Here is a 15183-nt window from a genome sequence, read left to right as displayed (position 1 = left end):
GCAAATTTTACAAAAAAAGAATAACACTTTCAATTAGACAAACTTCTATTTTCTGTAATATACCCTTCATGTAAATATTTTCCTGTTTTTATATTTGTCATATCTCATTCCCAAGAATGCTTCCCTTAGAAAATGTTTGCCAAAATATGATCATACAGTTCATAATTAAATTTTGTACAATTTCTTTGATGAAAAGGAGTATATAGGAGAGAAGTTTGGACTAACACTTATTGATCTCCTCATATATATCCATTTAATTATGGACTGATTAGTATTCTTCTCATTTTACTGTTGAAAAAAATTGAAGTTCAGATTAAGAGGAATCTCCAACACTGTACAGCTGTTAAGTTATAGTATCAGTATTTAAAACTCAAGCCTGGCTGATTCCATAGTTCCTATTTGCCAAATTGCATTATACCAGGACAATCCATAGAGAATTAGGCATCTTTCTTATTCCTTAAAAGCATGTCATTTAATAATTCATTTGGAGGATTAATCTGTATTCACAGCATGGCCATAAAGAATCAGATTGGGAATTGGGAATCTAATAAGACTTTTTCATCTTTTCTATTTTCCAATTTTTCACAAAGGAATATATAGATACTTTAAGGAATCATTAAGAGGATCCAATTTTTAAAAATATACTGTCTTCCTAGCCAACTAAGAAACAATACAAAAGATTAAGGTAGGTGGGGACCAAATGTTTGCCTTTATTGTGGACAAAGTTTAGACTGAAGGACATAACTTAACTCAGGAGGAAAGTAGGCCTCCTATAATTGAATTCCAGTTTGAAACACTTATTCATCCAAGTACAGGCAGCCCTCAGAACACTGGAAGTTTGAAGGAACAGAGTTAAATGTATACTTTCTATAGCCAGGCTTCCTTTTAAGAGAAAATTCTAGATTTCTCCAAACTCACCAATCAGATAAGTTGTTCCACTGGCAGTAGAGAAAGTCCAGCACAACTACACCTATGGATCTCCCTTCAAATGGGGTGGGGGTTGGGGGGGGATCAGAATTTAAAAAAAGCAAAAAAGTACTTCTCCTGGTCAGAAAACTGTACCAGGAAGTTTTTCACACGCTTGATAAAAATATGTAAGGACATACCCAAAGTTAAACTTTATTTGCTGAGTTAAAGGAAGAAGCAAAAGGCTAGCAAAACAGCTCCCATATTTTTTTACAGACCAGTTCACTGAAGAGGAAAATGAAAAGCCTCTGGTGGAAAATCATTTAGTATCAATGTTTTAGTATGTACTAATCAAGCATATATGAAAGTCACGGGTTTGAGGTGACATAAATACTATCAGTATCAGAGAAGTTAATAATTAGGATATTTCTATTATACTTAAAAATAAAAAAAGTCTTGCTTTTTGTTTCCTCCATCTCTGTGGTAAAAATCTGCCCTAAATTTAGGTATCTTTGAGGACACATTCCTCACCGTAAGTCCTTGGTTGTGTACTAAGACAGAGACTGCAGAAAGACAGTCGTTATCCACGTAGTTTTGGATGGTCTTTCGATTCTTCTTTAGTCTGTTTGAAGAAATATTCCCATCAATTAATATTCATAAAATGTGGGGTACTTGTTCTGCTGGTGGTTCATTTATACCAGCACACAACAAATGAATTCATAATTAATGTAAATTAAATGAGTTAAATAATTTCTAACAATTTCTTTCTCTTCATGAGTTTTTAATTTTTCCTTCAAAATGATGTGTAATAAATATGAAGTCAGATTTCTGAATAATTTAGGCCAACCTTCCTACCTCATTCTCATAAAAAGTTCTTCTATGAGATTCCTTAAATTTGAGCCAGTATTTGTTTGATATAATATCTCAAAAATCAAGAAAATACTAGTGCCAGAAGGCACGGGGTCTTAATACCCTAATTTTGTAGATAGGGAAACTTGGGCTTGGAAAGATTAAGTGATAAAATGAAGATCTCAGAATAACTTCTTTAGTAGAGCGGAAACTGGAGTTAAGTTCCTCCAACCCCTGAAAGAGCTTTTCCACACCAGACCACTTTATTTTTCAATTTACTTTCATACTACTAATGTCTAGCTTAAAAATTCTCTTTCCTAGGGCTTCCCAGGTGGCTCAGTGGTAAAGAATCCACCCGCAAATACAGGAGACACAGAGGCGGGGGTTTGATCCCTGGGGCAGAAAGAGCCCCTGCAGGAGGAAATGGCAACAGGCTCCAGTGTTCTTGCCTGGAGAATTCCATGCAGTAGCAGAGTCAGACACGGCTGAACACGCACGTCTGTCCAGGATGGTATTTCTCAATCCTAGTTGCTTTGTTTTGAAGTTTAATTTGATAGTGCTTTTTATTGCTTTAAAACCTAGTGTGATTCTACAGAAGGAGGAAAATGTTCTTTTATTGCCTTTATTGTTGCTTTTTATACTGTAGTATAAAAAACCTTAAAAAATATTTAAATCACATGATATCAAAGTTCATACAAAGCATTTGGTTTGTCTCCATTCAGCTCTAATTGTAATAGTCAGTTCTAACCTCATGAAGGGTCTGCATGTGCCCTTTCCATTGACTAAACATTTCGGTGCTTGGCTTTGGTTTCCCAGACTTGGTATTTCACTTGGATTTGACTCTCGTCACCTGCATTTTGCAGGGGTTCCCTTTGCAGTTTCCAACGGTACATGTCAGATTGGGAGAAATGTCCCTGGCTGTTTATTACATTAGAAGATATTTAAGTGCATTTCCCAAATAAGATGTCCTGTTTTCCACCTGACTGCTGCCAGTAACTGCAAAATCTCTGGGGACGACCAAGTCTGTTCTCAGAGGTTCTCCTTGGAGTCTGATTGTGTAAAACAAATCTGCTTCTTTTCCGGACGCACTTGGAAGTCTCTCTTTTGTTCCCACTTCATTTAAATATGTGTTCAGCTGCTCCACACCAGAGGAAAACATTTCTGTTTTACCCAAAGACTTTTGCATCCACCAAGGTTAATTAGATAGATTTGTTGTCCAAAAATTGAAATCGGGTTTTGTGCCTCTTAGCAATGATTTGCATCAACATAATGCAGCCATCATACTTTTCCAACACAAAACATATGAATCAGGGCATAGAAATTTCTTGATGTAAAGTAAACTGTAAAATGCAATATCATGTAGCATATGTCTACGCAGTGGGAAACAACCGATTCCAAAAGAAATGAGCCTCATTTTCTGACCCTCTGGTGTGAGAGGGGCTGGACTTGGATGAGGCACAAAAAAAGCCATCTGAAGATGTCGCGTGCCAGAGGAAAGGCACATTTTGATAATGCTGCCCTGCTCAGGAGCACATCCACTTTGATAGGAGACCCACTTTGATGTGAGCATGGAAGACAGAGTGTTGGATATGGACCTGTTCTCTGGTCAGTTTCCTCTGGCTCCTTTCACAGCTGCAGCAGCAATATCCCGTGTACTCCAGTGGAGCCTCCACCAACAACTTCTCTCAGGACAGGGAAAGTTGGAGTCCTCATCTAGGAGCCAGATTTCCTCTGGATTAAAAAAAAAAAAAATCTTATAATTGAAATAGGATTACATGTTTAGTGTTGAAGTATTGATGGATGGCTTTCTTCCTTCTGCATGTATGGACAATCTGAACCACAGTCTATACATGGTCTAAATGTCTCTCCCCAGCCCATTTTGGTCTTTTCACAGCCTTCAGCCAAAAAAAAAAAAAAACAGAACAGGATTTCTCAGGAACTGTTAAGGAGCCAAAAAATATGCTAGACTCATTAGATTTATGTCAGATGTAGGATCTAAGAGAAACAAGAAATCCAGGAAAAGTTTAAAAATCAGATTGAGTCTAAGAGGAAGCAGTCTCTGGCGTGGCACCTGCATGGACAGCAGGAATGATGCAAGGAGGGCTGTAAGTCACTCATTTCCCAATTAGACCTGATTTTCCCTGATGGCACCATAAACCCGTGTCTCCACACAGCAGTAAAACTCATATTCCACTGATCAGTCAGGTCCTTTATTGCTGATTAGGTTTCCTGAGTAAGTTCAGTAGTAGCCCTAATGAAACAGCTCCAGATTTGATGGATGGAGAGAGTTGGAGCCTTGTTTAATAGTACTGTTTCAGTTAAGACCTTCACAATTCTTGCCAAATGGAAACTGGAATAAAATTTTAGCATATCCAACCTGGCCCTTTTCGTGACAGACAGGTTATTGGTTCTGAAGCACCACCAAAATAGCAGCATCATATGGGGATGACCAGCAGGTCTGGACTGTGGCCCCAATCTGTCCAGAACTGTTCACTTCATTCCATGGTCAAGTTTCCTTTCCTATAAAACAGGAACCAGAGATCTCCTCCAGGTGTAACCACTATGGTCCTAGGAACAGGACAAAACAAATGTTCTAATCACATTGAGTCTGGTTTCCTTCATGAGAATGCTTCAGCCAAAACAACCACAATTAAAATAGTGTGTGAGAAATGAGGTTTGGGGTACCACTATTTATCAGGCAAAGTTATGGTTTTTCCAGTAGTCGTCTACAGATGTGAGAGCTGGACCATAAAGAAGGCTGAGCATTGAACTTTGGTGCTAGAGAAGACTCTTGAGAGTCCCTTGCTCAGCAAGGAGATCAAACCTGTCAATCCTAAAGGAAATCAAGTCTGAATTGTCACCAGAAGGACTGATGCCAAAGCTCCAATACTTTGGCCACCTGATTCAAAGACTCATTGGAATGACTCATTCCAGTGACTTCTTGGAAAAACCCTGATGCTGGGAAAGATTGAAGGCAGGAGAACGGGATGACAGAGGATGAGATGGTTGGATGACATCACTGACTCAATGGACATGAGTCTGAGCAAGCTCCAGGAGATAGTGAAGGACAAGGAACTCTGGCATGCTGCAGTCCATGGGGTTGCAGAGTTGGACATGACTGAGTAACTAAACGACAACAAATTTATCAGGTAAGTGGATGAAATGTCTTACGGGCATTTTGGATAGGACCATACATCAAAGACCTATTGGCGTGAACTAAGCATCTTAGAGGCGTTTGGGGCAAGACCAAATATCCTACAAGGGGAAAGGGGAGGAGACAGGCAAACACCGACTTGAAGTGGAGAGGCTGGACAGCAGGCCCCTAGACCAGTTTGCACAGAGGACATGATTGAGAGAAAGCAGCCCTGTGTCCCTTCCACCGCCGTTACAACCAGGAGGTCACTGCTGTGCAGAGAGGGAGGTTAAGGGCAGCATGCACAGCTCTGAGGGTACCGGTCCCCCTGCAAGCCCTACACAATTGCAATGTAGGCAGAGCTCTGTTCTGGCCATGTTCATCTTCCTCCATGAAGTCCTCTTTCTATGTTCTCTTCTCTCCTTCACAGTCAACAACACAAAACACCCAGACATTAGTCCCAAGGAAATCAGTCATCCCCACCCTATCCAGGAACCCAGGCTCCTAATTATCCACTTCTACTTATTTACTATAAAACATTCCATTCAGAGATCCTATGCCAGTATGTATATTCATGTGATTTTAATAATTTGCCCATGAGAATATGAACAATGATCTTTAACCTTCCAACTGGTGGATGTTTACATCCTAAAGTACTTCCTGTGTTCCCAGGAGGAATTCTAATTTGTAATATATGGAGATGGTACATCTGAGCAGTGGCTTTTATGGTGCCAGAGTGCCATTCATCCAAACTCCCATAGGAAATGAAACAAAGAAATTAACTTTATTTATCTCATTTCATCCTCACAAATTAGTGAAGCAAGCTTTATATATATATATATATATATACATATATTTTTTTTTTTTACCTTTTATAATAGAGTGAAATTCAGAAAAGTTTAAATGACTTGCCCAGAGCTTACTAACTCCATGTTCTAAACACTCAACATGTTTTTGTACTTTATGTCAGAATTTTTAATATAAATATTCAGAAGTATTAATTTTGAAGGCAAATTAAGAGTCTTTTCTGTATATGATAGTAGAACATGGGACTGTTATTCCTAAAGAGCATGTGCTTTTAGTCTGGAAAGACCTGAGTTTGAATCCCAGTTAACTTGATCTGAGATCAAGGGAAGGGTCTTCAGATGTTCTGAGAATCACTTTTGTCTCTAGAGAAGGGTAATGGAAATTTAAATGAATTGATGTATTTAAAGACCTTGTGCCAGTAGACACAATCCCTTTTTAATGTTTCAAATTTTTGAAAAAAAAAAAAAATCCTGTCTTTGGAAAATTATACTTAGATTTCTAAAAATTATAAAAAGCTGTTCACAACTGTTACCATAAGGGCCCACTCATTATATCATCATTTTTAATATGTACCAATTGGAGCAATTTTTAAAATTATTTTTTGGAAACCTACCACATAAACACTGGTGTTAAATATATATATATATATATATATATATATATATATATACACATTGCTCTATAATTGAGAAAGTGCTCCTGAATAAGAGGAAAAGATGTTATAGTAATAATACAGGACACTGAATTAGTGCTACAGAATTAGAGTGTCATAGGTCTAAAGGCAGAAGTTATATCTTGGTAGCCAATTCAATGGCTGGTTTAGACCTATCTCACAGCTCAGAAACTGAATTAAAGGAAGTGATTAGTCTACTTTTTCAGGTTTTATTATTGACAGCCTTCAGATAATATTTTTTATTCATTTATTACCATTTTATTTTATTTATCCCCAAAAGGAAAAATAATGCTGAAGGCCAAGTTAAGAAAAGATTTTATAACAAGGCAGTTTTCTGTGACTGAGCCCCTCAGTAGAAAAAAATCACAAAAGTGAACCGATTCAGGCAAAGAAAGGAAGAGTGAAGCAACGCGGCATTTGGAAAGTTAGGAAATACTGCACAGGCTTCCTGGGGAAAGTAACAAATCCCTCCTCTCTCTCTCAACATGTGTCAAAACATATACGGAAAAATAAACAATGCTCTTTTCCCTCTACCGCTGACTCCATCCTGAGACACAAAACCAGTAAGATACATACACATATATGTATGTATTCCGAGTGGAAGGAGAAAAAGTATTTGTTCAACTTTCAGTTCAGTTCAGTTCAGTTCAGTCACTCAATCGTGTCCGACTCTTCGCGACCCCACGAATCGCAGCACGCCAGGCCTCCCTGTCCATCACCAACTCCCGGAGTTCACTCAGATTAACATCCATTGAGTCCATGATGCCATCCAGCCATCTCATCCTCTGTCGTCCCCTTCTCCTCCTGCCCCCAATCCCTCCCAGCATCAGAGTCTTTTCCAACAAGTCAACTCTTCGCATGAGGTGGCCAAAGTACTGGAGCTTCAGCTTTAGCATCATTCCTTCCAGAGAAATCCCAGGGCTGATCTCCTTCAGAATGGATTGGTTGGATAGTGAGATTTAATTGTCACAAAAAATTGTAAGATATTTAAAGGATACATCATGAAAGCATTGCTCCCATCTAGTTAATTAACACACTCATCACCACACCTATTCATATTTACCTTTTTCAAAATGTTTTATTTCTCTTATAGCTGAACCTCTCTTCCCTCCTTTTACCAACCAGTAGAAAAGCAACCACTTTTCTACTCTCTGTTTCTACGAATTTGACTTTTTAAATCTTTTTCAGATTCTACATGTAAGTGATCGCATATAATATTTGTCTTTTTCCATCTGGCTTATTTCACTTAGCCTTCGAGGCCCACCTATGTTGTTACAAATATCAAGATTTCCTTCTTGCCTCCTGGCTAAATAATATTCCACTCTGTGACATATCACACAATGGAATATGGCTACATATTCCACATCTTCTTTACCTACTCATCCATTGACAGACACTCAGGTTGCTTCCATACCTTAGCAGTTGTGAATAATTCTGCAATGAACATGGGAGTGCAGATATCTTTTGGTATCCTGTTTTCATTTTCTTTGGATGTACACCCAGGAATGACTTACTAGATCATAAGGTAGTTCTATTTTTCATCTTTTGAGGAACCTCCATACTGTATTCCATAGTGGCTGCAGCGTTTACATTCCCATCAACAGTGCTCAAGGGTTCCCTGGAGAAAAGGCATTTTTGATGATAACTTTTAATCAGATCATACCATATCTGAAGCCAGTCATCCCTGGAATGTCCCAATTGAAGAGCCTATCAATTTCTATATAGAAAAATAGCACTAGTTTGATTTCAGTTACTTACAATTGAGGGATTATTGATTGATGCATAAGTAACTCAAGTTAAAAAAAAAAATCACTAAAGCTATTTTGTTATTTCATGTGCTTAGTCACTCAGGCATCTCCTGCTCTTTGGGACCCCATGAACTGTAATCCACCAAGCTCCTCTGCCCATGGGATTCTCCAGGCAGGAATACTGGGGTGAGTTGCCATGCCCTCCTCCAGGCGATCTTTTGAACCCAGATCTCCCTCACTGCAGGCAGATTCTTCACCGTCTGAGTCACGAGGGAAGTCTAAGAATTCTGGAGTGGGTAGCCTATCCCTTTTCCGGGGGATCTTCCCAACACAGGAATCAAACTGGGGTCTCCTGCATTGCAGGCAGATTCTTTACCAGCTGAGCTATCAGGGAACATAAATATTCCTAAAAACACTGAAGACGTCTAAGTGAGAAAACCATTCATCAAGGCAAAAATAGCATTCAATACACATACACCTATATAAATACTACCTCTGTATCTGAAGCTGCCGAAAATTCCAACCAAACAGGATAGGTACCCCTAGGCTTTAATGCATCGGAATTGTTTCAATTCCTTGCTTTTCATAAGAAAGATTTTATTTCCCCGGTTGATCAGAGAGCATTCTTGGAGAAAAATCTGTTGATATTCCCCTTGCTGAGTTTTAAATAGCCTGAGTATGTGTGATATATCTTTTGTAGTGAGTACTTTAGAGAAAAAGCATTGCTTTTAAATCTCATGCATGCCCCAAATGTAATGTGAAATAAATTCCACTGTGAATGAGCTCCTGCCATGTCTAAAAACTGAATTGTAATATGCAAGTTTCTCTGAGACAGGTCATTTTTTTGTGGTCTTAAAAGCAGCAAAGCTAAGAGGACTGATAAATTTTAAATCTCTCTAGCAGATTTCATGTAAAGCAGTAAGTTTACAGCTCTATGCAACTCTGGTAGCAAAAACATGAGTAATTCATTCTGAGTCTTCCCTGGGAGTTCAAGCCTGTTCAATTAACAGGGTATATTTTACTCAACATAGGAAAGACAGTTGTGAATAAAAAATAATAATGATACCAACAGCCTTGAGTCTGCCCTCCAGGAATTTCTGCTTCATCTTTGAGATGAACCTAGTGTCAGAGAGTGTAGTTTCTCAATTTTTCCATCTTATTTTTGGCATTCTTCTGAAACTATCAGATTGTAATTAAAAGCTCCAAATCAGGGCTTCCCTGGTAGCTCAGTGGTAAAGAGTCTGTCTGCCAATGCAGGAGACGTGGGTTTGATCCCTGATCCGGGAAGATCCCACATGCTGTGGAACAACTAAGCCTGTGTGCCCCAGCTACTAAGCCTGTGCTCCAGAGCCCAGGGACCGCAACTACTGAGTCCACTTCCTGCAGCCACTGAAGCCCATGCTCGCTAGAGCCCATGCTCAGCAACAAGGAAGCCACAGCAACCAGAAGCTCGCACACGGCAACAAAGGGCAGCCCCTACTCACCACAACTAGAGAAAAGCCCAAGCAACAGCAAAAACCCAGCAAAGCCAAAAATCAAGCAGTAGAAAATGTTTATTCAATTCACATTTATGGAGATAATGTTTTTAAAAATCTGGGAATCAATCAAATCACTATTTGGGGGTTCACTGCTATAGGAAGTAAAGAGCTGAAGTTCCCTTCGTGATTCTCTCATCCCTCAAGGGTAAGGGGTCTTTTATGAACTCTCAAAGAACATCTTACCTTCCTTAGAGACCCTTCTCAAATGCAATAGGAACCTAATTAAATGGCAATATCAGCCATCGTTTATTGAGCAGATACTACATGTCAAACATTTCACTCGCTTTTCACATAGTATCTGTCTTCATACATCATTATCATCTTTCACGTATCATGTTCCTTTCATATATCGTCTTACCACACCATAATCTTTCACATACAGGTCTTGTTATTTCCAGCTTAAAAAGCCTGAAGATCAGTATGTATGTATGTGTGTTAGTCGTTCAGTCGTGTCCGAGGCTTTGCAACCTCATGGACTATAACCTACCAGGCTCCTCTGTCCATGGGATTTCCCGGGCAAGAATACTAGAGTGGGTGGTCATTTTCAGGGGATCTTCCTGACCCAGGGATCGAACCCCTGTCTAACACACTGGAAGCAGATTTAAAAAAAAAAAAAAAAAAAACTGAGCCACCAGGGAAGCCCAGTGAGGTTAATTAACTGAACTAAGGTCACAGAGTCTTTAAAGGAGCCAGATTCAAACCCCGAGCTGTCTGTCATCAAAGCCCGGGTTCTTTCCACTCCACTGTGCGTTCCTGAAAAGGTGCCTCCAGGGCCTCATACTGAAGCTGTGAAGTAATACCTTAACACAAATACAGTCATAGAGGTCCTGACTGGCTTTTTTCTCCCTCACCTCAGATCATTCCGCGAACTACCAAAGTGTAGTCTGTAACCTGAGAAAACGTCTTCCCAGAGGCATTTCACCTGCAATCACCGAAGATAAGAAAGCATTCCATATACCACGCCACTTTTAACTCAGTCCACAGAGGTCAGCCCTTCACTGGCACCAGAGTTTCACAGCTGAGCAGAGGGGAAACCAGGGGACCAAAGGGACATTCATCTAACACATAAGACTTGCAAATGTCAGCTCCCAAGTGACAGTCAGGTACCAAGCACTGACTGCTTGCTATGCATGTCCCTACGAATTGAAATATGCAAAATAAATAGTTGAGCACACAAACTGTTTTTCCAAAAACAAGTCTTTTGCAAATGGAAATTGAGGTCACACAGGCATGAACTGTAAAATAAGCGTGAGGACATTCGTGTTTTCTCTCTTCAGCTCCAAGAACTTCACAGCTGCTCTTAATGTGTGCGGGAATATTTTACATGTGTGTTTTGAAAGTAATGTATTACCTTTCTTAAAATCCTCTATAAATGGCAGATTGTGGCAGAAATGTTTTTCTCAAACACCTGCTACTGCTAAGTCGCTTCAGTCGTGTCCGACTCTGTGCAACCCCATAGATGGCAGCCCACCAAGCTTTCCTAAAACACTGAACCTTATTCTCAGAACCCAGTGCATTAGAAGTGAGGTAAGCAACTGTCATTTCTTCTTAAAAAGAAACGTATCATTTCTTTCAAACATAAGTGTTTCCCTTTAAAAAGTAATTTTATTGGCCTTTTGCAAACATTTGTATAAAACATTACATTTTATAGATTTTTTAAAAATTTCCTTTCCATACTCTTATCAGTTATATGCTATTGAAACTGACTGAGCAGCTGTATTGGTTAAAATGATAGAATAAGAATGTATCAATACCCTGTAATGACCTATATGGGAAATGAATCTTTAAAAAAGTGGAGATATATACATATATTTGACTCACTTTGCTTATAGCAGAAAGTAAAACAACAGTGTAAATCAACTCTGCTCCAATAAAATTTTTTTAAAAAGAATGTATTAGAGTGTTAAATTCCTCTATAGTAAGCTATGTGTTTTTTAATTGTGGCAAAATACCGGTGACATAAAATTTGCCCTGTTAACCATTTTTGAGTGTATAGTTAAGTAGCACTTATTTTGTTCACATTGTACTTAATCACCCCCACCTATCTCTAGAACATTTTTCAAAACTGAAACTATACCTATTAAATAATAATGCCCCATTTCCCCCTCCTCAGTCCCTAGAAACTACCATTCCATTTGTCTCTATGATTTTGACCTACTCTAGGTATCTCAGGTAAGTAGAACTGTACAATATTTATCTTTTTGTAATGGATCATTTCACTTAGCACAATGTTCTTAAGTTTCATTCATGTTGCAGCATGCATCCGCCTTTTCTTCCTAAGGCTGAATAATAGTTCATTGTATGTATACACCACATTTCATCCACGGGTTTGTTGAGGGACACCTGGCTGGCTTCCTTCAGCTATTGTACGTAATGGTGGTATAATCATGTGTGTACAGACGTCTCTTTAGGATCCTGCTTTCACTTCTTTAGGTCTACGCCAAGAAGTAGAATCGCTGAACCATATGATGCATGCTCAGTCGCCTCAGTCGTGTCCAACTCTTTCAACCCCATGGACTATAGCCCGCTAGGCTCCTCTGTCCACGGGGTTTCCCAGGCAAGGACAGCAGAGTGTGTTGCCATTTTTTTCTCCAGGGGATCTTCTCGACTCAGGGATAGAACCCAGGTCTCCTGCATGCAGATGGATTCTTTACCAATGGAGCCACCAGGGACTGCTGCTGCTGTTGCTGCTAAGTCGCTTCAGTCGTGTCCGACTCTGTGCGACCCCATAAGCGGCAGCCCACCAGGCTCCTGTGTCCCTGGGATTCTCCAGGCAAGAACACTGGAGTGGGTTGCCATTTCCTTCTCCAGTGCATGAAAGTGAAAAGTGAAAGGGACTAACCCCTATTAAATACATGACTTCCAAATATTTTCTCCCAATCCATGCATTGTCTTTTTACACTTTTGATCATGTCCTTTGATGCAGTTTTAAATTTTTCATGCAGCACAATTATCTTTCATTTTGTTACCTGTGCTTTTGGTGCTATATACAAGCAATCACTGCCAAATCCAATGTCATGAAGATTTTCCCCTAAGGTTTATTCCAAGTTGTATAGTTTTAGCTCTCCCATTTAAGCTTTTATGCCTTTTGAGTTAATTTCTGTATATGATATAAGGCAGGAGCTCAACTTCATTTTTTGCATGTGGATATATATACGTGTATGTGTGTGTGTGTGTGTGTGTGTATGTGTGTATGCCATCAGTTCTCATTATTCATGAAAGTTTTGTTCTACACAGTCATTATAAACACTGAATTAGGGAATACTGAACCATTGCTCTAAGAGAAATACAAGGTTAGTCTCCTGAGAGCCTGTGGTCACATTTTTGTCAACTAATCAATACATAATCTTGTATTATGTGTGTTTCTGTTTAAAGATACCCTATTCAAAGTACATTGTTGATTTATTAATGTTGAGCTTAGAGCCAACAGCATGACTCATGGCTGAACGAAGCTTATCTAACATACTGATTTTCTCTATAATATAAGCCCTGCTCTTAGGAACACTAGAATGCACTTCAGCACAATGTTTGGGGTGATTTTAAACAGAAAACTCACCAACGAAAAGTATAAAAAATGAGGAAAAGGTGGCACTAGACGGACCGTGAAAAGGACACTTGTGTCCAGTCCAAGAGCAGACACATGAAGGCAGAGTGTCACCTTGCTCCACTTCACTCGGGCACTCGTGCACAGATTGAGTGAAATGTTTTGCTACTCTGCCTGTTTCTGCAAACGACCATGAAATCCCCACGTATATTGATGCAGGGATTACAAATACATTTTAGTGGGACTTCTCTAGTGGTCCAGTTATTACTAATCCAATGCAGAGGACACAGGTTCCACCCCTGATCAGGAACCACATGCCACAGGCAACTAGAGAAAGCCCACACACCACAACAAAGACCCAGCTCAGCCAAAAATTATAATTTTAAAACACACGTGTAAATACATTTTAGTGAGTAGGCAAATTTGAAAAATTGAATCCATGGATAATGAGGACTGTGCAAATATGTATTGCGACTTTGCTTCAGGAATCCTCTCTCTGACATCCATTGAGAGAAAGAACTGGATACGCATAAGCTCTGAGAATAATATGTATGTGCTTAGTCTTTGTTTCATATCAAGGACTCTGATATAATTTGGTTGGGTTCCTCCTCCCCCACTGAGAACTAACTTACCCTCTCTCACCCACAGCACCATTTCAGGAAGCATTGAGAAAAGATGTTCATTCTAATTCTGAAATTATACTCTATGTGGTTGTTTGATCCAAATCATTGACTTTTCTGAAGACAAGTCAGACTGACTCAAGTAAATAAATACCTGTCTACTGGGGAGACAGATGCACCTTACTAGCAAGACCCAATGTCCTCAAACACTTGAGCAGGTGACTCAGATACTTCATCTGGCTCCAGTGTAGCTTCTGACAGGAGGAGACACCCCTCTCTAAAAAAAGTACTAACCAAGCAAGAGAAAATATTGCATAGGAAACAGGAATGTTAGGTCCGTGAATCAAGGTAAATTGGAAGTGGTCAAACAGGAGTTGGCAAGCATGAACATCAACATTTTGGGAATCAGTGAACTAAAATGGACTGGAATGGGTGAATTTAATTCAGATAACCATTGTATCTACTACTGTGGGCAAGAATCCCTTAGAAGAAATGGAGTAGCCATCATAGTCAACAAAAGAGTCCAAAATGCAGTACTTGGGCACAATCTCAAAAACATGAATGATCTTTGGTCGTTTCCAGGGCAAACCATTCAACAGCACAATAATCCAAGTCTATGTCCCAATCACTAATGCAGAAGAAGCTGAAGTTAAATGGTTCTATGAAGACCTACAAGAGCTTCTAGAACTAACACCCCAAAAAGATGTCCTTTTCATCATAGAGGACTGGAATGAAAAAGTAGGAAGTCAAGAGATACATGGAGTAACAGGCAATCGTGGCCTTGGAGTACAAAATGAAGCAGGGCAAAAGCTAACAGAGAATGCCAAGAGAATGCACTGGTCATAGCAAACACCATCTTCCAACAACACAAGAGATGACTTTACATGTGGACATCACCAGATAGTCAATACCAGAATCACATTGATTATATTTTTTGCAGCTGAAGATAGAGCTCTATGTAGTCAGCAAAAACAAAACTGGGAAATGACTCTGGCTCAGATCACAAACTCCTTATTGCAAAATTCAAACTTAAATTGAAGAAAGTGGGGAAAACCACTAGACCATTCAGACAGGACCTAAATCAAATCCCTTAAGATTATACAGTGGAAGTGACAAATAGATTCAAGGGATTAGATCTGATAGACAGAGTGCCTGAAGAACTATGGATGGAGGTTTGTGACATTGTACAGGAGGAGAGAAGTGAGAGACAAAGGAGAAGAGGAAAGATACACCCATCTGAATGCGGAGTTCCAAAGAATAGCAAGGAGAGATAAGAAAAGCCTTCCTCAGTGATCAATGCAAAGCAATAGAGGAAAGCAATAGAGTGAGAAAGACTAGAGATCTCTTCAAAAAACTTACAGATAC

The sequence above is a fragment of the Oryx dammah genome, unplaced genomic scaffold, assembly GCF_014754425.2.
Source record: "Oryx dammah isolate SB20612 unplaced genomic scaffold, SCBI_Odam_1.1 HiC_scaffold_7, whole genome shotgun sequence".
Classification (NCBI taxonomy): domain Eukaryota; kingdom Metazoa; phylum Chordata; class Mammalia; order Artiodactyla; family Bovidae; genus Oryx; species Oryx dammah.
Note: the sequence above shows the minus strand (reverse complement) of the source record.